Source organism: Sceloporus occidentalis, unplaced genomic scaffold (assembly GCF_023333645.1).
Source record: "Sceloporus occidentalis isolate IW3139 unplaced genomic scaffold, rSceOcc1.0.p SCAF_3, whole genome shotgun sequence".
Lineage (NCBI taxonomy): Eukaryota > Metazoa > Chordata > Lepidosauria > Squamata > Phrynosomatidae > Sceloporus > Sceloporus occidentalis.
Genome location: NW_028316983.1, coordinates 162119611 through 162145946, shown reverse-complemented (window position 1 = coordinate 162145946; position 26336 = coordinate 162119611). Strand labels below are relative to the sequence as shown.

The 26336-nt window shown below is 42.7% G+C and overlaps 1 protein-coding gene across 5 annotated transcripts in view; it reads left to right on the top strand.

Annotated features, from left to right (window-relative positions):
- Nucleotides 1-1235: 1235 nt before the first annotated feature.
- Nucleotides 1236-26336, top strand: part of RREB1 (ras responsive element binding protein 1) — a 169409-nt gene continuing 144308 nt past the window's right edge. For 2 of the 5 annotated variants that reach the window (XM_089516683.1, XM_089516689.1), the window contains exons 1-2: nt 2404-2516; nt 8198-8241. The gene's annotated coding sequence lies outside the window, so the exon portion shown is untranslated. Of the gene's footprint in view, nt 1269-1529; nt 1591-2403; nt 2517-8197; nt 8242-15247; nt 15327-26336 lie in introns of those variants that run through there. The other 3 variants (XM_089516686.1, XM_089516685.1, XM_089516687.1) reach the window with 3 other exon arrangements.

Sequence of the window (26336 nt, the reverse complement as noted above, 5' to 3'; positions counted from 1 at the left end):
ACTGCTTTAACTCCCATGGTTCCATGCCATGGCATTCTGAGGGTTGTAGTTTTGGGAGTGGAGGCCTTCTCTGTCAAGAGAGCTCAGGTGCCACCACAAACTACGAATCCAAGAATGCTGGGCAGCTAAAGTGGGGTCAAAGTGGATTGTTGCTGCAGTGTGGATGCAGCCTGAGACACAGACAGAAAAGGTCTGGTCAAAGGAGGAGGTGGTTATGACACTGGCCTGGAGCAATTGGGAAAGAAGAGGAGGAAGAGGAGGGGGGAGGAAGAACAGAAGGAGAGGAAGAAGAAGGGGAAGGGGCTGAAGAAGAGGGGGAAGAAGAGGAGGAGGACGGAGAAGAGGAGGAGGAAGAGGAAGGAGAGGAGGAAGAAGAAAAGGGGAAGAAGAGGAGAAGAAGGGAAGAACAGAAGGAGTGGAAGAAGAGAGGGAAGAAGAGAAGGAGGAGGAGGAGGAAGAAGAGGGTGAGGAGGAGAAAGAAGAGGAGGAAGAAGAGTGATAGGAGGAAGAGGAGGAGGAAGAAGAGGGGGAAGAAGAGGAAGAAGAAGAGAGGGAGGAGGAAGAAGAAGGGGAGGCAGAGGAGAAGAGAAGGAGCAAGAAGAAGACCAGGAGGAGGAGGAGGAAGGGAACTTTTGGTGGCTGCTGCTGAGCGAGGGGCGCCTTCCTTGCCTGGAGGCGGGAGGGATGCTGCTGGTGCTGCTGCTGCTGCGGGGGTCGGGGGCAGGAGGGGAGAGGCTGCCCTCCGTGCTCTGCGTGGCTGGGGAGGGAGGGAGGGAGGGAGGGAGGGACTCGTGAGGCGCTGCCCCTCCAGCCCCAGCCCCGCATCCCTTCCCCACGTGACGCCTGGCCTTCGGGGGGGGGAGGAGGAGGGGGGTCGGAGGAAAGGGGAGAGAGGGGTCTGAGAGACAGAGGGAGGGAGCCAAGTGGAAGCCACACTGGACCCCTTCTCCTCCTCCTCCTCCTCTTCTGGGCAGGGAACTTCTGGGGGAGTTGATGAACTTTGCACATCCATCCAAACGCCATTTTGAATTGGGTTCCTACTATTCCCCCCCCCCCTTTCTGCTCCTCCTCCTCCTCCGGGACAACTTTCCTCCTCTCTCTCTCTGCTCTTTCCGTGCATCTCTTCCCCTTCTTCTCCCTCCTCCTCCTCCTCCTCCTCCTCTCCCTTTTGGAGACCCCCTTCTTCCCTGGAGAGAGAGACGCACATTGCCATCCTCATCCTCCTCTCTTGGATGGACCTTGGCTGCTCAGCCCAGAGCAACGCAGGAGTAAGTACCAGGGGACGGAGAAACAACTTTTTACCCCCCCCCCCCCCAGCCTTTCCTCACCTGTGGACTTCCACAAGAGACAGCTTTGTTTTTAAAGAAAGTTTTCAGAACTAGGGAAAGGAGGAGAGACTGGTTTGGCTTGGAAGGCTTTAAGGAAGAGGAAGAGGAAGGAGGGAGAAGAAGAAGGAGAGGTCCTCTCCAGGAGTGGCAGCAGCAGCAGCAGCAGCAGCAGCAGGGCTCTCTGCTTCTGGAAGGAAGAGGGAGGGAGGGAGGGAAGTTGGGGAAAGTTGGCCGGAGAGGAGGATGCTGTTGCTACTGAAAGGTTGGTGCAGACTCCCCTCTCCTTCTTTCTTTCTTTCTCTCGTTCTTTCTCTCTTTCCCTTGAACTTTTCCCTCCCTCCCTCCCTCCCTCCTTTCTTAACCTTCAACTTTTTCCATCCTTCCTCCCTCCTCTCCCTCCCTTCTTTCTCTCTTTCCCTTCCTCCCTCCTTTCCATCCTTCTTTCTTTTTCCCTTCCTTCTCTCCTTCTGTCTCGCCATCGTTCTCTCTTTCCCTTCAACTTTTTCCTTCCTCCCTCCTTTCCATCCTTCTCTTTCTTTCTCTCCTCCTTTCTCATTCCCTTCACCTTTCCTTCCTTCCTTCTCTCCTCTCTTTCCCTTCGACTTTTCCCTCCCTCTCTTCTCTCCCTTCTTTCTCTTTTCCTTCCTTCTCTCCTCCCTCCCTGCCTCCCTTCTTTTTCTCTCTCCCTCAAACTTTTTCCTCCCCTTCCTTCTCCCCAGTTGCCAGCTGTACCAACCCAGCAGCCCTTGGAGCAGGAGCAGCCCAGGGGCCTGGAGGCAGCAGCAGGAGGACCTGATGCTCCTCCATATTAAACCGTGTCTGAGCTGAGGAATTCATCCAGATCATCTCTCCCTGCCTGCCTCCCTCCCTCCTACAGCAAAGTTTATTTTTAACCAGCGCTTCGGATGGGCCTAAGAGGAGCAGCAGCAGCAGCAGCAGCAGCATCTTTTAACCCAATTGGCCTGGGCGCTTCCTCAAGTACATCCCACTTGCTGCTGCTGCTGCTGCTGCTGCTGGCTCTTCTCTTCTCTTTCCTCCTCCTTCCTCCACTTTTCTCTTTGGCCTCCTTGGAGGAGGAGGAGGAGGAGCAGGGCTTAGGATGGAGGAGATGGAGGGCCACTGAGGAGGACATGGCCTGGCTCCTAGTCTTCCCCCCCTTTGAAGCCGAAGTGGAACCGCTTACTCAAGGTAGAGGAGCCGGGCCAGGGAGGAACCACCGAGCCGTTTTGGGGGGGAAGTTGCTGCTGTTGTTGTGGAAAGAAAGGTCTCTTTTGGGCATCTGCAAACTTTTTCCGCCTGTTCTCTCTCCCCCCCCCTCTCTTGTTTTTGCTCTCTGCACTTTTGGTACTTCTTGTCCTCCTTTGCTTCCCCAGCCCTCCTTGGAAGGGAAGGAAGGAAGGAAAGAGAGAGGGAGGGAGGGAGGAAAGAAGGGAAAGAGAAGGAAAGAAGGAAGAAATGAAAGTGGGAGAGAGGGAAGGAAGAAGGGGAAAAGAGGGAAGGAAAGAGAAGGAAGGAGGGAGGGAAGGAAAAAAGTGAGAGAACGAGAGAAGAAGGGAAGAGGGAAAGAAAGAAAAGGGAAGGAAGGAAAGAAAGTTGGAAAGGAAGAAGGAAGGGAAAGAAAAGAAGAAGGAAGGGAAAAGGGGAATAAAGAGGCGAGGAAAGAGTGAAGGAAGGAAGGAAAGAAGGAGGGAAAGGGAAGGAAGGAAGGGGGATCCTTTCCAAGTCCATGCCTGCCTTCTCTCCCTCCGCCTTCCCTTTCCCTGGCCCTGCTGCATAAAGGTGCCAAAACTCCATCTGGATAACTTTGGGGGCCCTTTCAAACTGTGTCCTTTTAGGAAAGGCGGTGGGTCCTGGGTGCCAGGCTCTGGGACCCCCAGATCCCCCCCTTGTGGTGTGTCAGGGGCACATATATGTGTTTATGTTGTGGCTTGCACAAGGAAAGGCACCCACACTCTGGGTCACAAGGGTCTGGGCCAAAGTGGGAGACAGTGCCCTTTCCTTTCCTTCCTCCTTTTTCCAGGGAGACCTTTGGAGCCCATCCTGGCTTGGCTGGTCCAGCGCTTCCTCCTTGCCTCCTTCCCCAGCCAGGGGATGATGGTGGCAGTTGTGTGCCTTCAGGTGTGCCTGACATATGGCCACCTTTTCCTGGAGGTTTCTTGGCCAGGTTTGTGCAGAGGAGGTTTGCCACTGATCAGGCACCCTCCCCATCCCATCCCCATCTTGCTCCATCCAACTTCTTGCCAAACCCTCCTCCCTGGCCTCTTCCTTCCTTCCCTCCCTGTTGCTCTCGACTAGTCGAGACTCGTCTCTTAGGAAACTGCGACCTTAATCGTTGCTAAGAGGCGAGGAAAGGGTTTTCCTCTTCTCCTCCTGCCCTTCTTCCAGAGGCAGATTGCTCTGCCTCCCTCCATATAACTTCTCCTACAAGTAAGCGAAGGGATGATGAACTTGTTCCTCTTCTTGGAAAACAAGCCATCATCCTTTGGGTCCTTCCTTTTTTTCAGCTCCTCTTCCCTCCCCCTTCCAAGCCTTTGGATGCAAAGCAACAACATGGAGTGTGTTTGTGTGTCTCTGATGCGCACAAAGAAGGACCCAAGGCCGCTGGATGCAACTTGAGCAAACTTTTCCGGAATTGGAAAAATGATGGAGGCTGGGGCCAGGAAGAAAGGAGGAAAGTGTTGCTGCTTCCTCCACTTAACTTTGTGGAGGAAGGAGGAGGAGAAGAGTAAAAGGGTTGGAGGAAGGAGAAAAAAAAGTGTGGTTGCTGACTGGTTCCTCCATCACCCTCCTCCCTCCTCCCTCCACAGTTGTGCAACAGGCAACACGCATCTCGTTGCTGGGCAGAGTTAAAGACAGGCAGAGGATGCTGAAAAAGTTTAGTGTGTGTCTTTCTCTCTCTCTGCAGGGAGGAGCTGGAACAGCCTGTTGATGGTGGAGGTGGATTGAACTTTGTCATGTCAGTTGATAAGTTTGCTTAGACCTTTACTTTCTTCCTCTCTCTCTCTCTCTTTTTCTGTTTCTCTTTCCACCCCCCATCATCTCTCTTTCTCTGCTCTTGCTTGCTCTCCTCCCACTCCCAGCCACCCTACCTCTTGGTTATCCTATCTCTCCCTCTCTTTGCAAAATGCATCCTTGATAGGTTATAAAAAGGGAGGGCCAGCCTTTTCTCCTGGCTCAGCAGATTTGCCCTCTGTTGCTCCTTAACTGCTTCGCCAGGAGATAGAGCCAGAGAAAAAGAGAGAGAGAAAGAAACAGAGAGAGAGATGAGATCCGGATGAGCAGTTTGCGTTCCTTGAGGAAACCCAACACGGCTTCAGAGCAAGCCGCAGGAGGGATAGTTGCCCTCCTCGCACTTCCAGGGGTTGGGATGGCGTGGGGGGGGGGTAGAGAGAAGATGTGGTGTTGTTGTTGTGTGTCTTCAAGTCCTGTCTGACTTACAGCGACCCTAAGGCCAACCTGCCGTGGGGTTTTCTTGGCAAGTTTCGTAAAAGGGGGTTTGCCATTGCCATCCCCTGAGGCTGAGAGTTTGCAACTTGCCTAAGGTCACCCAGTGGGTTTCCATGGTTGAGTAGAGATTTGAATCCAGGTTTCCAGAGTCATAGTCCTGTGCTCAAACTACTGCATCATGCTGGTGTACTTTTATCTACTTTTTAAAATAGAGCCGGCCCTCCAAATCTACGGATTATTTATCCACAGATTCAGTCATCCACGTCTTGAACATATATATTTTTAAAAATCTATAAATTCTAAAAAGCAAATCATGATTTTGCCATATATATATGGGATACCATTTTACGTCATTGTATTTAATGTGACGAGCATCCACGGATTTTGGTATCCACAGGAGGTCCTGGAACCAATTCCAGTGGATACCAGGAGCCCACTGTAGATGGTTACAGGATGTCAGGCTTTAAAAAAAGTCTGTCATTGTAATATCAGTTTGTGAGTTGTTAAAAGTGTTCACAGAAGCTGCTAGTCTTCAACCACTGTACTTGCCTGTCAGGTTGCACCTCTCAGTGCTAAATTGTTGGGATGAGACAACCGGCTTTTTGGGGTTTTTCTTTTTTGTGTGTATATAGGGAAGGAATCTGAAGCAGGTACAGTTGGCCCTCTGTATCCATGGGTTCTTTATCCCTGGGTTCAGCCATCCACAACTTGCAAATATTTTTAAAATATATATAAATTCCAAAAAACAAACCTTAATTTTGCCATTTTATATAAGGAACACCACTGTATTTATTGGGACTTGAGCATCCACGTATATTGGGTCCTGGAATCAAGCTCCAGCAGATACTAAGGGCCCCACTGTATCTTTGCCATATGGGAGACCCATGCCTAGTGTAATCTATCCTGAAAAGGCAGTTAGTTGAATTCTAGGCAAGGAAAGAGCATTTAAGTCTCAGTGCTTTGTATGTGTGCCTTATCTTGTAGACCAGATCAGTTGTGGTTACCACAGTTGCTTGCCAGCCCATTGATGGAGGAAAAGAAAAATACGTTTGTGTGAACTGGAGTAAGCGAGACAACTGATTTCCCTGCCTTGCCAATAATGCCAGTAACAATGAAGTTGGTCTGTTAAGAGTACTTGATCTGCCGGATTAGTAGTTGATGGCAGTAGATGTCCTCTGGTTCGAGAAGGGTTAACAAAACTTGCCAGCTCTCTTTCCAGAGCCTAATGCTGCTTGTAAGCACACATGCAGGAGAGAGGGATGTACCCAGTGACTCATGATTACACCAGCCATATTTGTTTTAGGGTTTTATTTTTTCCCTTTGAAGGCTTAGAGGTATAGTCTTCTCTTGATGTGTCTGCATAATGCCCATTAGCATCAACTGGTGTTATGTACATCCCTTGGAGAATAGACCCCATTGTGTGTTAGAAACTCAGAAACAGCATGGCTCCATCATCCAATCAATCAAGTTACCACAACACTTCTTTTCATCCTTCACTTAAGACACACCTAATGGTTTTACTTGTTTCAGGGCAATTGACCAGAAGCTGATGTCTTTGTAGATGTGTACTTTCTGTCTCACAGCAATCACAACCACATACAAATGTAACATTTTTAATCGGCACTAAAAGTATAGGTTTGGAGCTATCTGTGCTTAGAAATGTAATGTGCTCCATTTCGGTTACTTGCAGTTTTTAATAATCTTTAAAGTTATTAAAGACTTAAGTGTGGCCTTTTATTAAAATGTAGTTTTTTACTTTTATAATTTTGTTTTAATGCCAAGTTTTCAGATTCAGGCACACCTTGTATTAATGTTAAGAAAATGAAACAGGCTGCATATGGATGGACCTAAGTACAGTTAGGCTTTTCTTAATCATATAATACAGGTGGTGCATCCATCCCTGCATCTCTACATCAGACGGTGAACCTAGTTTTGGTTTTTGAGGGTCAAGAGCCTGTTGAAATAAAACTTCAGGTGTGAAAACTGGGAATTTTTAATATGTTACTAGGGACTTTGGTTAATCTGTTTTGGCCTAAAGGCAGATGTGTTTTTTTTAAATGCCTCCCATGTTTTATGGATTTCCATCATTTTACTCCTGAGATGACCCTATATTTAGATTATATCCCCCACCCCTCTTTTCTTATTAATGAAGTTGTTTTATGAGAGAAACATGTGTTTGCATTTTTTTTTCTTCCTCCAGCAGTAGCTGATTTTAGGCAGTCTTGCATAGCTAGTCAAGACTGGCTATCATTGCTGGATCTCTGAGGTTGTACTTGTTATCCCTTGCGAAAGTAGGTGGTGTGTAGAAGGTCATAGGATAAGTGTTGCTAAGCAGCTAAACAGAAGGATGCTAAAATTAACCCAAGTGCATCTATCAGGGATTCATTCTCTTGTTCCTTTCCTTGTGTAAATAAAATGAAATTACATTTGTTCTTAATTAAAAGTTGGACATCTCTAACTTTCAGATCAGACAAAACACAAGCCTAGTACTTAAAGTTCTATATTTGGAAATACGATTAGGGATTTTTAGTGTGAATAAACTCCTGTAGCTAAATATCTTGAAAATAATGACACAACACATTGTTTCAATCTATATTTTTATAAAGCAGTATATATTCAGAGTACTAATGACACTCTGATCCTAATAATTTCAGTGTTTACTTGGAAATAAGTAATTCTGAGTCCAGTGGACTTTATACTATAGCAAGTGTAGTAAGAATAGGTGCCTTGGGCTGCAGTCCTGCAAACCTAAGTTCAATTGAGTTCACTGAGATTTACTCATTGCTCCTAAAAACAAGATTTAGAGATGATTTCCATATAAACCAGTAGAATACCCTTCCTTATAAATATATGTTTAGATTAATAGTGACAACCCATCAGGAAATGTGTTAAGAATATGCTTGTCTCCAGTTTAGCATTTATAGATGCCTTACATCACATTTAAAGATCAGATATCTTTAATGGAGAAATTCCTTAATTTTTGTTTTTCTCCCCCTTGACGCCCTCCAGGACTGGCTAATGTAGTGAGTTCAAACACAGGTGGAATGTAATGTTTTTCATTCAAACAGCAGTAAGATTTGTGTAGGGCACAAAGAATGTTAGAGTGCTCTTAGAATCATGATGTGTACCTCCACTGACATTCTCAACAGTTTTGCCTTCTGCCTCAAGTTCTTTTGCATTGGATGAATGATGGTATTCTACCAAGGGAATTATTATATATTGGAAAGTTTACCTTTTGGAATAAAGCTGAAAGAATCCTCCAATTAGGGTCATCATTGGTATTCTGTGAGTTACAATTCAAGGAAGTAACTTTTCCAAGTTCTGTCAATGTTCAGTTTTCAAATAAGGAATCATATACAATTGATTCACCTATTTTTTCACAGCTTCTCACATGAATGTATATTATCTTTCTTCCTTTACAGATATAAAGTGCATTTTTGAAGAACAACCAAAAGCATAGAAAGAGGTAGGAACTGCTTTATGTTTTTTATTCACCCTGCTCCCTTATATTTTATTTGTAATCTTGATGACAAGCATCTTGAGTAAGCCAAAAAGGAGTGAAAGAAATGGCACAATCTAATTGAAAGGTAAAGTGTAGAAAGTATAGAGTGGTTCAGAACTGTGGCCTACCTTAGACATTCTAGTGCTATATTAGGAAGCTGTGTGTTGTTAGTTTTCAATTGTGTTTCTAAGCTATCATACATGTAGAGTCGTTTCAGAAACCTACTATATCTAGTCCTCATGGCAGTGGCAAGAAAAATTAAAACTAAAACATATAATGAAGATTTAAAACAGTTTTTGTGATTGTGTTGTGTTTTTAACCTAATAAAATTTTATTTAAAGTTGCCAAACATGTAAAGTCTCTGTATTAAGATATTGCAAAGGCATATGTGCATTAAGGTTAGGATACTTCTGATATCATATCTGAAATGTTGGCTGCACTGGGATTTTCACTTTTTAAAGATTACTGTTGTCTATGGATAATTTTAAGTGGAATTATTATTACATTAAGTGAGGCTTAGATTGAACAGAGGAAAAATAGGTTCTCTGCTTGTATATTATTTGTTGTTTTTGTATTTTGTCCATGCTCTGAGCATCATGTTAGCTTCACAAATATTCATGTTGAGGCAGTTTGGGCTGAGAGACATTGGCACATCTGAAATCAATTAGCATTGTAGCTGTAAAGGTTATAATATGGATTTTCTGTGTCTAAAACCTGTGTTCTACCAATTGCATTACTTTGGCTACTATTGACCATTGTCATGTTGATTTTTGGTGGATTTCTTGGCACTGTTGTTTTCTGGTTAAGAGTGTGGCATTTATTTTTATAGGGCAATCACCAGAGTCCTGGTAAGAGTGATGTATTTGATATCATACTGTGGTGACTTTCACTGTGGGATTTTAGGGAACTTCAAAATCTTCTGTTGGTTCATACTGAAAACATCTCTGTGGAGGTAGAGCATGAGGGAGTGCTGTTCTGTAGGATATGAAAGAACGGCTGGAATTTGGAAAGATTAGCCTCTTGTGTCAGAGAAATAAGTAGGCTTGCACTTGGTGTGCTTGACCCATTTGTATGAAATGAGGAACATGCTGAAACAGTGCTGCTTTGGGTATCTGAAAAGCTTGGAAGAGTTAATTTTATTGAACAAGAACTACCAGAATCTCCTGGTCAGCATGGCCATTGGTTATGAGTATGCATGACTGGCCATAGCTAAACCCTGGGTAGCTATGTTTTGAATCTTGGGGTTCTGTAACAAAGGACATCAGTTCTGCATGATGGAACATTTTTAGCTTTGGAATAACGAACACTAAAAATGAAAGGAGTCTTAATGTGGCCATAGTCTTAGAAGATGGTTAAATGCCTATACTACAGCCACTTACTCTCAAACTGCAAGGTTGCGAGTTCAATACCAGCCAAGGGCTCAAGCTCAATTCAGGTTTGCATCCTTCAGAGGTGGCTAAAATGAGTACCTAGCTTGTTGGGGGCAATTAGCTTACAAACTGTAAACCGCTTACGTGCACTGATAAGCGGTATAGAAATGTACTTTCTATTGCTATTATACCTATTACAATGGAAATTTATCTTCAGAAAGTTGCCACCTTCAATTGTATTTCAGTTTCTGATATTAAACAGGCAATGGTTTAAAAGTGGATCCATGTATTATTGAAGATGGCAACAGCTGTTGTGGCAGAAATTGTCAAATGAAGGCATCCTAGCATTATTCTTGCATTAATTTTTCCACCTGGCACTATCTTATCAAAAATATATTCTTCTGAATCCTATTGAAGCATTCTTAACTTTCATTGGAGGTTTGTCCCCACAGTGATTATTCTACCATGAAAAGTGCAAAAATATTTTTTTATTGTGCCGTTTGCAAAAGGCACTTCCTTACTGGGAAATGGGTGCATATAAGCCAACTTGTAAAGGTAGGCTTGCTAGTTGGACCATGGGAGTATTTTCATGGCCAGTGCAGTGAATCTAAGATGACACCCTATCATAGTTGGGTTGCCTGTGGATTTGGTTGCCTCCAGCAGGATGTCTGTTTTTCTAGTGCAGCTTGTTCCAACGACCTCTCCAGTTTTTCATGCTAACCTACCTTGCAGTCAATAAAGGTAGCTCTCTCTGAATAGCTGCTATAGACAAAAGAAGTAGGTGATGGGTGGAGACTGTTTATTCAGTGTGATTCAAGTAAGTAATGCTGAGGGAATTTGAAGGCCTCCCATACAGGACAGCCAAATACTTTAAAGAGGATTCACCTGCAGACTTACTTAGGGGTACTATCAACAGGGAGGGGAAAAGAGCACTTGAATCCCCATCCCAACCCACAAGCAGTGTTATGTTTAAGTATTCAAAAGAAGGATGATTGCTTTGCAGGATTTTTTATGTCGTTCCTTGCTGTTGCTTTAAATCAGCATCTGCATGACATTTCTCTTTTTTGTTTTTGTTTTTGTGGGAGTGATATGCCTACTTTAAAGACAAGAGTTCAGTGTTTTCTTAAAGACTACCAAATTTATTGCCCAATTTTTCTATCTCACCTAATATATTGCTGGAAGAAATCTCTAGATTCTCCTAGTATGACATCCAAAGTGGATTTGGAAGACCAATGCCAGGCTTTTTATTATTTGCTGCCACAGGATCATTGGTCTTGCAAACATCCTTGGGGAAATAAAGCAATATAAGCTCTTTTATGATTCCCAAAGGAGAGAAGATGGTTTTTAGCAATACCCTAAAGGCACCAGATCCCATCTGATCTTGGAAGCTAAGCAGGGTCATCCCTGGTTAGTACTGTGGTGGGAGACCACCAGCAAATATCAGGTGCTGTGGGCTATTTCAGAGGAAGGATAACCATCTCTGAATATTAGAGCCTGTACAGACAGGTCAAAATAAAGCTGCTTCGGGTCACTTTGGAGGTATGCTGTTTAAATGACACATGCCTCTTTAAAGGTCAGAAGCCACGTGAAAGCCACACTCCAGCTTTGGCACAGCTTCTGGCCTCTTAAGATGCGTGTGTTATTTAAACAGCATACCTCCAAAGTGACCCGAAGCAGCTTTATTTTGGCTTGTCTGTACAGGCCCTTCCCTAAAAAAAAAAAACCCTATGAAATTCATGGGCTCTCCATAGGTCAACAGGTGACTTGAAGGCACATGGCACATTTTATTCTCTTGAGAGCCAATGTGGTGTAGTGCAGTGGTTCTCAAAGGGTGGGGCAGGACATCCAGGGGAATTTGAGAGTTGCTCAAGGGAGGGTGCAGGACTTGGACGCCATGATACCCCCTCCCTCCTCCTGTTCCCCAACATTTTTATGTGTAAAATTTACACATAAGTTAAGTTAAATATTGAATTTACTTAAATAAAACTGTTCTAATTTGAATTATGTTATTTCCTTATAAAATGTTAAAATATGAATATACATGAATGTGTGAATGAAAATGCACACACTAAATAAACAAAATATTTTTATTCATTGAGAACATTTGTACGTTGAGAAGGGAGGGTGTGACAACCATATATAGATGTAAAGGGGGGTTTCAAGGGTAGCATGGGTATAGTGGTTGGAGTACCAGACCAGAATTCTAGGAAACAGAATAATCCTTGGTTGGCTAGAGAAACCCATTGAGTGATCTTAAGCAAGTTTCAATCTTAGCCTCAGAGGAAGGCAATGGCAAACTCCATCTGAAAAAAACGCCCATGATACGTTCACCTTAGAGTCAGAAACAACTTGAAGACACACAACAGCAACAAATTTTATTTTGTATCTTCATCCTCGGCATCTGTACTTGTATAGTAGAACCAAGTCCTGGACACTTTGCAGTCATAGTATTCATTTTAAATGTTTAGTATTATGCTATTAGTTTGATAGTTCTTTCAGGATTCCCACCCCCCCTCCCAAACTTTGACAAGCCATTGAGATGATTGTGAGTGAAGATTACTTTAATTGCTGCAGTTTGCAATAGGGTAGCTATGTAAAGTAGGAGTCACTTTGCTATTATTTTGGTTTTAACAGTAATAGTTTGGTCTTGTCGATTGTGATGTAGAATGAGTGTGAGGGTCAAATGCTCATTTGGCAGAATGAGCTTAATGAATGAGCTGACAAAAAGGTAGCGTTAGCTCTCTCTAAATAGTACATGAGAAACCTACATCATTTTTTAAGGTTCTACAATATATGTTTTTGTTTTTCCAGAGAATTGTGATCTCTTTATTTGCCGTAACATATGGCTACTAGGGTGATCACAGTTATCTGGAAAAACAAAAACATGTGTCTTACGGTACCTGCAAAAAAAAAAAAAAACATATGGCTGCTGCTTAAAATGAGGAACTACTAGACTTGCACTGTATTATCTGCACCTTCTTTCTTCCCTTGCAAGTGAGGTTGCATGTTGATATTTATTTTAAAGGGTTTGAATAAAAATGATCCTTCCCTCAGGGAACACTTTGCTAAGAGAGCAATGGACAAGCCCTTTATATCTTAAATGTAGACTGTCCTACTTAACTCCTTGTTTTTTATATGCATCAAGTTAGTACTGTAATAATAATGAGAACACTATAATATTGCGGTTAAGTGAAGAAGCTGAGAGTTGAACTGAGGACTTTTCAGCTTAAGCACAGACTCTGACCCTTCGTCCATATGTCACATCACAAAGGCCTATAGGGAGCTGCCTTAGAAATAGTGGACTATTTAGCTCAGTATCATCTGTTCTGTCTCTTGCAGTCCTTGAAAGAGATCTATTCTGTGGCTGAACATTGGTTCTAACTGATGTTGCCAGTAATTGAATCTGGGACCTTCTACATGCAAAGCAGGTGTTCTACTGTGAAATACTTGTTCCTCCCACGGTTTGTTTAACCATGGTATGTCAAACAGGAGCATCCTGTGAGTGTGTGTACTCTTTTCTGCTCTTTTCTTAATTCAGATTACTGCCAAACTGAAAGGCAAAGCCTACACTAGAAGAACGCAGTTCCTCATGAGATGCTTCCAATTGCTCAATCATGGCTAGGTGCTCAGGCAATGCTTACTTCAGCACTGGATTAATCAGAAAGGTTGATGGAAGCCAGGCCCCTGATCCCCAGTTTGTAGGCAACGGGAAGGATTCTTAGTACTGTCTTGAGATTGGTGTATATGTGTTTTTGTCATTTGTTATATGTGGTGTTTTTTATTTGAACAACATACTTTGTGCATCTGCATTTGATGCTTGACATCACAAATCCCTTTTTCTTAGTTTTTGGTCCTGGGATAGTCCTAACCTGGCAACCCTGTTAATGAGTGATGCTTGATTTCAGTTTCTTAATGAAATCACAGGTTAGGAGTATTGGTTTACCTTACAGGGTAGTAATTACTAAGGAAAAAAAAAACTTTTGCAAAGTACTTTGAAACCTCAAGGAGGATACTTTTTGGTATCAAATACTGTGCTTTCCAGATCGGTGTTTTTGAAACCTGTGGGCTGGTATCATTATGTGCATTGTGCCAGTAGTTGCACTTTTTCCAAGCTTGTGTTCTGGTGGTGAGAGAAAGCAGACAAAATCTACCAGCTTGGGCAGCCGATTTTCTAAAGTTATATTGCCTTCATGCATGCTGTACATGTGGCCTTTCCCCTCCTGCTGCCATCTCTGTAGTTACTTCAGGGTAGTGCTAACGCTGAAAACAGTGGACATGGTATCCTAAGAATGGGCTGGCTCCCCTACTTGTTCTTTGGCACTGGAAGATGAACTAATTTGGGCAGCTGTCATTTCATGACTCCGTTATCGTTGAGAAGAGGAAAGAATCAATCCAAAGCAGGAATGAAGATCCTAACAATTCAGTATAGAAAAATAACATCTTCATGTAATAGAAACTTGGTTTCCTGGGAATTAATTGACAAACATGTTAACTTAGAACAGTGATTCCCAAACCCTGGTCCTCCAGGTTTTTGGACTTCAACTCCCAGAAGTCCCAGCCAGCTTGGTCAACAGTCACGAATTTTGGGAGATGGAGTCCAAAACAACTGGAGGACCAAAGTTTGGGAACCACTGACTTAGAACTACAATTGCCATTCCTTTACATTACATTTGATGACGTGGGCTACAGTCCACAAAAGCTCATGGTATAATGTATTATACCATGGTGCCCTTTCAGGTGCCCTGGGACTCATTGTTGTTTTTCACTTGATTAAGGAGTGGTTCTGGTTTAAATGATATTGGACTTTCTTTTTAAAGTATGTGATTACTGTGGAGAATTTTAGGCATATAGCCTTTCTGTGTTCAGTTCCTTTGCATCTACAAACACTCTGTAGATAAGATTGCATTTAGGAGGATGTCTTGTATGTTTTGAATGGGGTCTTGATTTAACATTTAACTAAAAAAATGATACCAGGCATCCTCAGAGTTTGCTGTTGGTTGCTAGGGAATGTCTAAGCTGTTCCTCCTGTTCCACCCCCTCTCCAAATTATGTCTGGTCTTGTTTGTACTCACTTGGATCAATGCAGGATGTTGGTTGTTGCAAAGGGGATAGTTTTTGTAGACTGTAGTATTGGACTGCTGTGGAAGGATTAGTGGGATAACCTCTTATTATAACATTTGGCTACTTAAGGCATTCCTCTGGGGCCTTTGGGCATCTGCAGCCTTGCTCTTCTTTATTGTCTTCGTCTGCCCTTGAGCTGCCAAAGAATTAGCACTGACAGTTCTATTTCAATTATTATTTTCAAGAGATTAATAGGGTTTGGTTTTTAACTTGAAGTGTCAGAAGCCAGTATTCAGAAATGTAATGTTCTTGAGTTTTTAAAAGTGGTACAGTTCTACCCACCCTCTGACTTCCTTTAGAACATTCATTTAAAGTATTTATATATTGCCTCTCAGCTCACAAGCGTTCTGGAATATACTGGACATCTACTGATCTTCTCATGTAGTTTGTTGCAACAGAAAGATGTGTGTTTTCTAGGGTAGTGATTCTCAAACCTTTCTCTCAGGTATTGGGACTTCAACTCCCAGAAGCCTGAGCCAGTTTGAACAATGGTCACAAATTCTGGGAGGTGAAATCCAAAACACATGGAGGACAAAAGTTTGAGAACTATTGTTCTAGGTTAGTGGTTTCCAGTCTTCGGGCCTCAAGATGTTTTAGACTTTTAGATATAGAAGTCCCACCCAGCCCAGTCAAGGATTCTTATAGTAGAAGTTGAGAACATGTGGAAGGCCCAGGGTTGAGAATCATTGTTCTGTTTTATGAAGTACCACTTCCATCATACCTGACCATTGGCAAGGCCTAATAGGGAGTGACCTGATGTGGCATAGTGGTTTGAATGTTGGACTGTTACTCTAGAGATCAGGGTTTGATTCCCTGCTTGGTCATGAAACCCACCGGGTGACCTTGGGCAAGGCATGCTCACTCAGCCTTACGGGAAGGCAATGGCAAACCACCTCTGAATAAATCTTGCCAAGAAAACCTCATGATAGGTTTGCTTTAGGGTCGGCGTAAGTTGGAAACAACTTAAAAAGTACACAACAACAAACAATAAAGGCCTGCTAGAGATGAGGGTTCAACAAGATCGTGCTACACAATTATAGTACTGTATTTTACTATACCTGCCATGGAATCCTGGGATTTGCAGTTTAGGAGGGTGCTTAGAATTCTCGGCCAGAGAGGTCTAGTGGTTCACCAAACTACAAGTTCCATGGTGCCATAGGATGTTGCCGTGGCAGCTGAAGTGATATATATAGGGTGACCAGATGTCCTCCTTTTCCAGGAGGTGCCCTACATTTCAGCCTTCTGTCCTGGAGGAATTGCAAAATGCCCTCCATTTTGAGCATGACTAAGATACATGAATTTATATTTATATAAATGTTTTAACTTTTATTTTGCAATGTCCTTTGTTTTTCTTGAATGCACTACATTTTGCATGCCTTGTTCTCCTTTGCAGTTATGACATCTGGCCACCCTGGGTATATAGGACTTTTCCAGAGTTGTGCAGTAGTGGCGAGGAAAGGAAGTAAAAATCTGCCAACTTTGAGCAGCCTATTTCTCCAGTGCTCTCTCTGATGGAACCAGGGCAGTTAAAAATGGAATCATAGTGCTACAATTGTGTAGTGTGAAGAGTATTTCTAGACAAAGGAGGACCAGATTCTGGTAGATCCTTTGTTCCCTATGTGGCTGAAGCAACGTCAGTAGCACAGTTTTTCTTGCCCCTCTCAGAACCTAGTCCTGGGCATCAGAACTTAGTTGTCTTTTACATCTGTTCATCCTAGGCAAGGAATGTAGCATCTCATTGAAGCCAAGGATTCATGTTTGAGTAAACACTCTTTGCTGAGGGCAGGCTGCTGTTCTGCATTCACATAGGGAATTTTGCTGTGTCAGTTCACAAAATATGCCCTTGCCCTTTAATAAGCCTGCCATGTGCATGTGTCATGTGCTGTGACTTCTGCTCGCTGCCTTCCTCACCCCTGCCAGTATTCTGGGAAGTGCCTTTAAAAAGGGAAAGCAACACAACAGTTGGTATGAGATCTTAATATGTAGTTTTTGTTGTAGGCTTTCAAAACTAAGTTGGGGTTTAAACCAGGGTACTAACATGTTTGCAAGATCTTACAAAGAAGCTTAAAATATATGTCCTGTAAATGGAAGACTACAGCCTGTGGCTAATGGGATACCTTTGTGATGCTATCTCTAAGTATTCACTCTTCATTGTAAGTTGCTGTTGTTGTGTGACTTCAAGTCATTCCTGACTTACAAGGACCCTAAGGTGACTGTATCACAGGGTTTTCGTGGCAAGATTGGGTCAGAGGAGGTTTGCCAGTGCCTTCCCCTGAGGCTGAGAGCATGTGACCTGCCCAAGGTCACTTCATTGTAAGTTACCAGACTTTAAAATAAGGGGGAGAAAAGGATGCTCAACATTGAGAACTTTTTAGTGAATATGATGATCTATGAAAGCAGTATAGGAAAGGGAAAGGAAGAGGGGCCTTCTTGTATGATGGAAAGGGTTTATACAATGGGCCGTTAGTATTTGCTGGGATTTGGTTCCAGAATCCCTTGTGGATACCAAAATCGATAGATGCTCAAGTCCCATTACATATAATGGTGAAAAGGTGTCCCCTATATAAAATGACAAAATCAAGATTTGCTTTTTGGATTTTATATATATAATCTGTGAATGGTTCTATCTGTGGATAAAAATCTGTGACTATGGAGGGCCGCCTGTATTTAATTTTAAAAATAAAACAAATTTTATCTGCAAGCCTTTCCTGTTAATCCCCCAAATATACAGCCTTTCTGTAGCTCCTAAATGACCGGTGTGGGAAGAATTCCTCTGTACCTGCTCAGACAGAACTGGCCAAAAATATTTTACTGCCTGAAGGACAAGATGGTGCCCACGCCTCAGACTATCAGCAGAAGCAGAGTGGATTTGGCACTTGAATCTTATTTCTGCACAGACAGTGGATAGCATCGTCCCATTCACCTGGCATAGAAGAAAGGCTGTATAACATATGCAGCTCTTTCCTCCAGTGCAGGGCAGCAAGCAGAGAGTTCACGAGGGTGTTCCCCCTGGTTGCCTTATGTTGCTTCCTGGTGGGACTGGCTCTGACCAAGGTAATATGGAAGCCTTAGAATTTGTCGTGGGGGTTGCTTGCATTTTGTGACACCCATGCATTTGGATCCTGTCCCTGTTTCCTGACTCAATTTAGTGGCTGCGATCAGTTGTACTGGTCTCTTTTTCGCTTGCTTGATGCCCTTGCCATTTTGTGTTCTGTGCCCTCTGATACACTGTTTGGTGCACTGTTAAAACTGTTCCTCAGCTCTGAGATTGCACAGCCTTTTGAGTGGGCTTCTTCTAGGAAGTGGTAAACAGACAAATGAGGTTATTAGTTGGGTGGAGCTGTTTGTTGAGTGAGAGGAAAGGGTCTTTGTATGTGAAAAAAAATCAGAACATGGTTTGGGCCACAAACTGTTTTTTTTTAAAAGAAAAATCCATATATGCAGTGCTTTCCCTATTTGGGGATGTATGTGACTTAGGAAGGAACCTGCCTTCAACGGTCAGTGGAGCCAGTCACTCTGAAGACACTGGGCAGGTGCATGAAACATTAAGCGACCCACCTCACAGAAGCCTGCTGGTGGGTGATTCCTTACTTGACCCCATGTGGCTGAAGCTGCTGTCTCCTGCACGTACCATCTGGACGTGGCCTGCCTTTGCATTTCCTGCTCGTGCGAGAACACTGCTTCTTAAAGAAAAGCAGAATAAAGTTTTAGATTATGAATCCTATGGAATCCTCTATAGAGGGAGTGGGTTGTACAAGGAGAATGCATCCGTGTGTTGTATATGTGTATATGTGTGTGCGTAGGTTGTATAGGGAGACCATAAATCATGAACAAATCCCCAGAGTGCTCAGTCAGTAATCCTGGCCACAACTTTTGGCACTAATCAGAAAATAATATTGGCTGCACTGAATTGTACATCAGGCCTCTCCTGTGTTTCTGAAAATAGTCTCATCTGGTGGTTTCACCTGCTTTTGCAGTTAGCCTCTGTATTTACTTTTTCACTGGAACAATGCGATTGAAGGAATATAGTTAAACTATTCCAAGGATGCTAAATGATATTAATTCAAACTGCACACCGCAGCTCCAGCCTGGCCTTTCCAGGGTGCGAAAAGGAGCATCAAAAAGTGGCTTCTTTTTGTGCCCTGGAAAGGGCGACATAGTCACACCGACACAGCTTGGCAGTACTCCTGCGTCGTATGGATACAGTGCCGGAGGAGCGCCACGATGTCTTTTGCCGGGTGGAGCACCGTGTGGCATCATGGCGCTCTGGGGCAGAGTCATCTGGATGCTACATCCCTACTCTGTCTCCAGGCCGGGATTTATGTCTGGAGAAGGTAACTCCTGCCACTATTGTCCATGCAATATTTGCATCCAGATTAGACTACTGTAATGTGCTGTGGATGGAGCTGCTTTTGAAGACAGTCTGGAAATTTTAGATGCCATAGAATTCAACTGTCTGGTGCATTAGTGTATGCCTGCACTCATAAAAGCCCACTTTAGTTGTTCAGATAAGCCACTGTGATCCTGCTACATGGCAAGCCTGTTTATAGGGTCCATCAGGCACAAAAGACTGAGTTTTCTCACAATAATGGTGCCTGTATTACTAAGGAACTCTCTGCCACAAGAAATTAATTTGTGTGTATTGTAACTTAGTTTTAAAGTCCAGGATGTTGGCAGTCACTTTTATTTATTAGTTTGGAACTGGTTCAGGTTTTTTTAAATGATCATCTTTACATTGTTGTTGTTTTTACTGTTTGTTCTTGAATGACATGGTTCTTGTGTTTTTATCCTGATTTTTGTACTTCATGTTAGTGTTTTTATACAACACTGTGGCCTGTTACAGACAGCCAAAATAAAGCTGCTTCGAGTCACTTTGGAGGTATGGTATTTCAATGATGCATGAGTCCTAAGAGTCTGGAAGCTTCACCAAAGCTGCACTCTAGTCCTTAGGACTGGAGCGTGGCTTTGGTGCGGCTTTTGGACTCTTAGGATGCATGCATCATTGAAATACCATACCTCCAAAGTGACTCGAAGCAGCTTTATTTTGGCTGTCTGTAACAGGCCTATATGACTTTATACTTGACTAGGTTGTGTGAGCTGGTTTGAGAAACTTGCATGGCCCTTGAAAAGGACATAAAAATACAATAATATTGCTGCTGAAATGAGAGAAGTGAACAATTTTTTGCCAGGTCTCAGTAAACCACATTTTAATCTATATAAACAGTCAGCCCTCCTTATACACAGATTTTTTATACATTGACTCAAGCATACATGGCTTGAAAATATTCTTAAAAAGTATAAATTCCAAATAGCAAACCTTGATTTTCCATTTTATATAAGGGACACCATTTTGCTCTGCCATTATATTTAATGGGACTTGAGCATACACGGATTTTGTTATCCACAGGGAGTCCTGGAACCAAACCCCAGTGGATAACAAGGTCCCACTGTATATGGCAGCGATTAGAGCAATCCTACTGTTGATCCTAACTGGGACCTTAACAGGCCGCACTTGGGACCTGAATCCAGTTTATAGCTTCAACAAGAGAGGGTCCACTGAATTAATGGAATTTACATAAGTGCCAGTAGAGTTCCTATTGATCCAGTGGATCTGTTGTCATGAAAGCTAACATTGATTTCCACCATACTTTTGTGGAAGCCAGTTATGTGAGGGATTTTAAGAGGGTAGTACTGCTGCTGTTGTTACTGAGTGTATTTACACCAGCAGATCTCATCATTGGTATGTGGCTTGCAATTCCACTGGTTATTTACCAACTGAGATGGTTGTTGTTGCAACACACACAGCCTGTTCCTCCTGTGGAATCCATGGCTGTGAATAACAGCATTAGTAAAACTCTGAATAGGTTGTGTCAACATCTTATGTTTGATATCATAAACAGCTATCACTCGTCAATATTTTGATGATCTGTCTTTCCTCCAATAGTATCTGGTTAACATGTTCGTAGTGGCAAAGTTTGATAACGGTTTATGGTTCCTTGGGTGATAAATAGAACTTGGGTAAATTCCTTTTTTTAATGTTGGCTCCTGGATCTCTCCCCACCCCCATGCTAGCTGGGGGAATCTTAGGAGGTAGTATAATAATGGCAGACTGCTGTTCCTACAGTTGTAACTTACCAAAAGGGAATGTTTCCAAATTTTGGACTTATGGAGGCATATTCTTGTTCTAGGTCAGAGCTCTGCAAACGGGTACCACTATTCCCATCGTTCCCAAACATACAGGGGTTGAGAGTAATTGAAGACCACCAACATTCAAATGACCCAAACTCCTTTTTGAATCTAAGTCTAATAATTTATAGCATAAAGATGTCAAGAACTAATGGCATGGGTATATTTGTTTGAAATTAATTTCATAAAGCCAGCCATTAGACACAGTTGCTAAGAAGTCACCATTAGGATCTGTTTTGTTTCCTTCCTCTAAGGCAGATATGCTAACAATCATGTCTCAGTTCATCATCTAGAACTTAGACATGGTTCAAGCTGCCCCTGTTAAATATTACCCGAAAATCCCAATGCTATAAGATGCAGTGTTTAATGACTGTAATACTGTATGTGGTATAATGTTAAAGAGAGATTATTTGTGTGCATGTTTGGCATACACAGTGGAGTTTTTGAAGATGTTCTTATCTGAAGCCACCCAAACCACTCTTTTGAATTTTCCTTAGTTCAAAACCCAGAAGGTATTATGCTACCCTATTGACAGTGATTTAAAATTTTTAACATTTTTGACTCTCAATAACTACTGTATTTTCTGGCGTATAAGACTATTTTTTAACCCACGAAAATCTTCTCAAAAGTCAGGGGTTGTCTTATACGCCGGGTGTCGTCTTATAGGGCGGGTGCTGAAACTTCCGAGCCGGACTGGAGAATCTGTGGTCACTGCATATGGTGGAGGGAGCTCAAAAATGGTTGTGGCCGCATCCCCTCTGTATGTGGCGACCGTATGAAAGCAGCAAGGGCGGCGCTGTACAAATACGTTAGAAGAAAATCTTGGAGACAGGGAGAGCTGGGCAGGCAGGGAGAGCTGACCAATCCAAGCAGGTTTTATATACAACAAGTTTTCCTGCTAAGTACTGTACCTGCATATCATAGGCGGGTTACAGACCGCCAAAAAATACGTAGTGACTACGTATTAGGGTTAGGAAGGTGTGGTGCTTCCGCACCCCCCTAACCCTAATACATAGTCACTACGTATTTTTTGGCGACGGCTGTTCCAGACGGCCGCCGCCATGTTTACGTCTTGGACGCATAGCATCCAGACGTGTCGCGGTGCCTATGACGTCGCGAGTGCACCAGTGGCGCCTCGCGGCGTCATAGCTGCGCCGTGGAAAGAAGCTCCATTTTGGAGCTTCTTTTTTGCTCCGTAAGGGAGCCGCGCGGTTTGGCTGCAGCGGCTCCCTCGCGGAGCAAACAGTGGCAGCGGCAGACCGCCTCAAAGCGGCGGTTTATAACCCGCCATAAGCATTTTAATAAAAATTACCATATTGAAATCAAATCTGATGTTTTTTTAATTTTTATTTGGTGTGTGTTGGAAGAGGGGTAGTCTATCCCAAACTCTATATTTTAACTCGAAAAGTTGAGGGTCGTCTTATACGCCCAGTCTTATACACCGTAAAATACGGTAATCTAGTAGTCCAAGATTTTGTTGAGATGATCCTAGGCCCAATGTGATAACTGCCTGAGAACGTTACTTGTTTGGGCTACAACTTCCAGAATACTTCAACCACGTTTTTTCTACTCCACTCCCAGACTTTATGCCAGATTCTTTATACTGCCTTTTTCATCTTTAAAAATAAAACACAAAGCTTGGTGGCATGGTTTAGGACAGCTTTTCTCAACCTTTTTACTCTGGAGGAACACTTGAACTAATGTTAGTGTCTAAATACTCCAAAGGCATCAGATCTGGTCAGATCTTGGAAGCTAAGCAGGGTCAGCTGTGGTTACTACTTGGATGCAAAACTGCCAGTGAATACCAGGTGCTATAGGCTATATGTTAGAGGAAGGAACGGACAAAACAATTTCTGAGTATTCCTTGCCAAAGGAAATCCTGTAAAGCAAAAGGCAAATTGAAGGTATGTAGATACTGTCCTCTCCCCCCCCCCCCCCCGCCGGAACACCTGCATAAAAAATTATTATGGGCCTGAACAGACAGGCCAAAATAAAGCTTCTTCGGGTCACTTTGGAGGTATGCTGTTTAAATGACACACAGATCTTAAGAGGCCCGAAGCTGCACAAGAGCTGTGCTCCAATTTTTAAGACTGGAGTGTGGCTAGACTGGCTTTGGCGTGGCTTCCAGTCTCTAAGGACACATGCATCATTTAAAAAGCATACCTCCAAAGTGACCCGAAACATCTTTATTTTGACCTGTCTGTTCAGGTCCAAAATGTTGTTATTTTTATTATATCCACACCACAAATGTTCCCATCCTCCATTATGGTCTCTTGTAGCTCTAGAGAACTCTAGTTAAGAAACCTTGGTTTAGAGGCTTGAGAAAGAGAGAGAACTGTATACTTGCTCTTTCACTGCAATGTATTTTATGGTGGAGTTGCTGCGTCAGCATGCTGTGACCCGATGCATTGTGTTTGTACTGGGAGAAGGCCCAGGTTGTGGTCTCTGTTTAATATAGTGGTCTGAAACACCACAGTGCTGCAGCTATTGCCACGGTGACATATGGCACAAGGCCATTGTGCAGTGGAGAAATTTCCAGAGATGGAGCTGACTCGTCTACATTCTGTCCTGTTAATAAAAAGATGTTAGAACTAACATGCAGCATGGCAAGATCGTCATGCCCTGCTAGTCTTGCATAGGATGCTATTTTGGTAATAAGCTATCCCCTGTGCTGTTGCTGATAGGTGTATTTTTAGAAGTGGGGTGCCAGTTTATTAAATCTTGCAGGTGAAATGATGTATCGTCTCTAGATTCTTTAAAAATGGTTCTTGTCCTATAACTTTTTCTGAAGTGAAGAATCTTATTTACCCAAGATCCAAAATATTTCTAGAAAAGATTAAAATTAATTGTAGTGTTCATGTGGAATAAACTAAACCCTAACTGTTAGATGAGGGCCAGCATGATGTAGTGATTTGAGCATTGGACTATTACTCTGGAGATCAGGCGTCAAATCACCACTTGAACATAAAAACTCACTGGGTGACCTTGGGCAATTCACACTCTCTTGCCCTCATAGGATCGCAATGGCAAGCTCCCTCTGAACAAACTTGCCAAGATAATTTTATGATAGGTTTGCCACAGGGTTGCCATGAGTAAAAAATGACTTGGAGATACACAACAACAACATGTTTGATGGAGCCCAGATCATCTTGAGTTTTTGAATCATGCATTTTTTTAAAAAAGTACTTACGGCTTTTTGGAAAAGAATGTAACTGCATTAATACTGCTGATTTATAGTACTTCTGGACCATAATTCCACTGATTTCTTTAGGTTTTATTCCCATGTGCATAGGTAACAGGATATGTGATACTTTCTTTTGCCCCGAAGAAATCATGCTAGTTTTTTTATGATTGACTCGTTAAAATGTGATATGTGTGCATCAAAAATGAATCTCTTTTAAAGCAGAAAACTGATGCATGCTATTGTGCTGAACTGCTATGAACAAGCTTGATCATGTTTACTGTCTGTAGAACTCTGAGAGCAAGCACAGATTTTGCCTTTTTTGACCCAAGTCCAATGAATTTGGCTGCTGGCTTTAAGACAGGTATCTGTTCAGTTTTCTAGACATTTGGGAATGACATTTTTTTTTGTCTGGCTGAGGGTTGATTTCACACAAACAATTGATACTAGAATAACTGGTCATAATTAAAATGGGGTGCTATTTAGTTAGACCCATTCTTTTCTATAAAGCAGTACTTATTTTTTTGTATATTGAAATTGTGCCATTGTAAACTACCCTATTGTTTGAGGAAGGTTTCTTTTCACTCCCTGAAAGATTCAGGTAATTTACAGATCTAAACAGGGATCCTGCACTTAGGATCCTTTGAAAGGAATTGGTTGCATTTTAAAAGCACTTCAACCATCTTCTAAACTTGTGTGAGTAGCCTGAAACTGTAGATGTTTGCTACACTTCCCCATGGATTTTGCAATGCTCACAGCCTTTGGGAAGAAAAACAGTCTTAGAGTGGGGGGAGGAAGGCGGTACCCTTTGCTTTGTAAATTCTTGCTGTTTCAAGACCATATTATGTTGGTAGCTAAAATCAAAATGCTATCATTAGCTATTCAGACACCAGCCTTGTACCCAATCTGAAAGAATATTGTCAGATTTATGGGTCAAATTTTCAACACTTCCAAACAGCCTGTAAAACTCATTGCTTTTGCTTTATTTTGAAAAGCTCTCAATTGTTGAAGGAATGGAAGTGGATGAATAGCTTCCATTCCCCAGCTGTTGGGAGCCACTTTCTCACTTGGGAGTAACTATCAGTTCATACTTACCTACAACTAATTAGTTAGTATGACTAATTAGTGCAATTAATTTATGCATGTGGGAGTGTACTCAAAGGTACGTTCAAAGGTAAGATGATACTTGATCCCTAGAACCATTCAATGGGGTTGCCCACCCTCTTTTAGACCGCATTTGTGCCTTGCTGTCCCCTTCATTGTCCTGCTGTCTTGGATGTAGGAGTTTAGAGTGTATCTGCACTACACCATTATAGCATAGTTTTTTGTGGGTTTTTAGGGCTATGTGGCCATGTTCTAGAAGAGTTTATTCCTGATGTTTCACCAGCATCTCTGGCTGGCCATGAAAGCCTTCGATTTCACCATTATAGCAGTTTGATATTAGCTCCATCCTATGGAATTGTGGTATTTGTAGTTTGGTGAGGAGTTAGAATTATTTTTTAAAGAGCTCTGTTGTAGCTCAGTTGAAGCTATACTGTTGTACTAGAGCAGTACTTCTCAACTTTTGGTCCTTCAGATGTTTTGAACTTCTGACCACTGGCCAAGTTGGCTGGGGCTTCTGGGAGTTGAAGTCAACAATTGAAAAGCCAAAGATTGAGAATCATTGCACTGGAGCTAATAGAAAATTTATATAGAGCCAGTACAGACGGGCCAAAATAAAGCTTCTTCCGGCCACTTTAAAGGTATGCTGTTTAAATGATGCATGCGTCCTAAGAGGCCAGAAGCCATGTCAAAGCCACACTCCAGTCCTAAGGACTGGAGTGCAGCTTTGGTGCAGCTTCTGGCCTCTTGTGATGTGTGTATCGTTTAAACAGCATACCTTCAAAGTGGTCCGAAGAAGTTTTATTTTGGCCTGTCTGTACGAGCCCATAGCCTCATCAGACTGTAGGTCTCAGCATTGCATCTGATGGAGTCATGACTGTTGCAGAAGTATTAAACTGCTGTAACTGTGCAAAGTAGATACACTCTAAGTCTCCTTACCTGTAGATAGGAAAAGTACAAACCCCAATTTCCTGTTGCTTCACAGCCACAGGTAAGCTTAACAGAGCAAAGCTGGATTCTTTCCACTGCAATCCCATGTAGATTTGACTGTTCGTGTAACAATAGCTTGAAGCAAAAGGGAGACAGCGAAGTGCAGATTC